Consider the following 1,959-nt stretch of genomic DNA (forward strand, 5'->3'; position numbering starts at 1 on the left):
TAATTCCTTAAAGCCCTCTGCTCATATCTGAATCTATGCATGTCTCTCTCAAATATGACATTCTAGTCAAAGCCTTGGTAAAAACAAAAAACAAACCAAAAAAAAAAAAAAAAACCCCAACAACAACAACAACAGTGTTTACAGTGGTATCTTGTTACAAGGAGAACAGATTCTTATTGGGCATATGGAAAGGATTATAATTGCCATGGAAACACAAATACTCACTGAGACTTTTTGAATTTCAGAGGGTTCAGGTAGGGAAAAAAAAATGCTTCCATTTGTTCACAAATGAATACTTTTATCACATTTTTGTAAGTCATATATATCGTAAGAGAACATTTCTTAATCAGGAAGAGCCAACATTAGAGAACCAGCAATGTTTCAAACAAGAGTCACAAAAATTGTAATCCTCTTCTTCAATTCATTTAATCCTATGTTACTAATTCTTGTTCAGTTTGAGTACAGCTTTTTAGTTAGTTCTGGAAATTATTCCTCATTTCAGTTTTAGGATCTTAAAGATACCAAATACCTGTATTTGTCAAAAGCCCTTTCTATGGATCTTCTTGAGGATTTGTGAGGAATGTGAGGAAACACATTTCACAAATGACACAGGACTGTAATGCAATTGACAAGGAAATTCAGTTATTTTCATGACACATAATACTTCAATAATCAGAATATCAAGTTATGACCCCATACCAGAACATAACATACCAAATAAACAAGCCTAATTAGTCAAAGAGACTTAGTTTACAATTTAAATCTTGGGGAAGTTTGTTTCAAAACCTCAGAAAGTTTTAAAGCACAAGCCTAAGTAGGATTAGGGATCACCAAAGACCTGATAAAAACAAAACGTAGAAACTGGTTTTTTAGAACAGCTAAAGACAAAACAACTTTCTTTACATTTTCTTGCCAAGAGCAGACCAGCAATTCAATAAAACCTTGTCTTTTTAATAGGAGAAAACAGGTTTTCAGTCTTTTACCAGTGTACTTTTAAAATCCATTCATTCAATCTTAGTCCATCCTGACCACACATAAAATTCCTTTTCAATGATTTCCCTTCACAAGCCTTCTACAACTTGCATTTGTATTCAGATTTTGCTTCAACCCATTTCTCTCCAAACAGCCAGTCTCATTTTAGGACAAAATTACTTTCTTTTTCCTTCAACAAAAATGTATTCCTGTTCCTTACATCTTTCTCATACATCTCCTACTTTCCTACATACAGAGTTGCTTCCCTTTTTTTCTATCAGCCTTAATTACATTTAGCAGAATTTTAACTCTTAGAAACCTTAGTCTCCAGTGAAAACTAGTACGAATCAATTATGAACTGTCTGTTGTCAGAATTCTTTAGATGGCAAATTTATGAGTATGTTTAAGCACAAAGCATGTTTTCTAACAGACCCAAATATCCTTAGCTTCTTTGCAATAAGCCGAAAGCACAAACCTACATTCAGTAATCAGTGGTTTAGGACTCCATTCAATTTGGAAAAGGCCTAGATGTCCAATGAGTTCAATCCATTTTATCATCCAAGCAAAGACTATCTAAACCCAAAGATTATTTTAAGTACTCACGAAAACATTGAGACAGACAAAATTAACCATCATTTTAAGTCATTGTTTTGCTGACAAATTGCAGTAGATAACATGAGCTTATTTGACCTTCAGTAAACCAGGGTAGAATAAAAGTTTCATATTTAATGCAGATAACTCTACAGGTATGTCTATCTTAATTAAACCAACAAACTTAAATTACTTTAAATACCAAATATGTTCCACCTGGGTCTCCTTAAAAGTCAGTTAATTTGTTCCCCAATGTCAATTTTATCTGGGGCACAAGTGGGGAAGTCTGAAATGAGTGGGGTTCAGGCACTTCAAGGGGGTGCTCTTCACTCCTTGACAGTGAGGGGAGGAGGAGGAGTCAGTGGTGTCAGAGGCACCCAGAATGGTACAGGAGCC

Source organism: Suricata suricatta, chromosome 14 (assembly GCF_006229205.1).
Source record: "Suricata suricatta isolate VVHF042 chromosome 14, meerkat_22Aug2017_6uvM2_HiC, whole genome shotgun sequence".
Taxonomy (NCBI): domain Eukaryota; kingdom Metazoa; phylum Chordata; class Mammalia; order Carnivora; family Herpestidae; genus Suricata; species Suricata suricatta.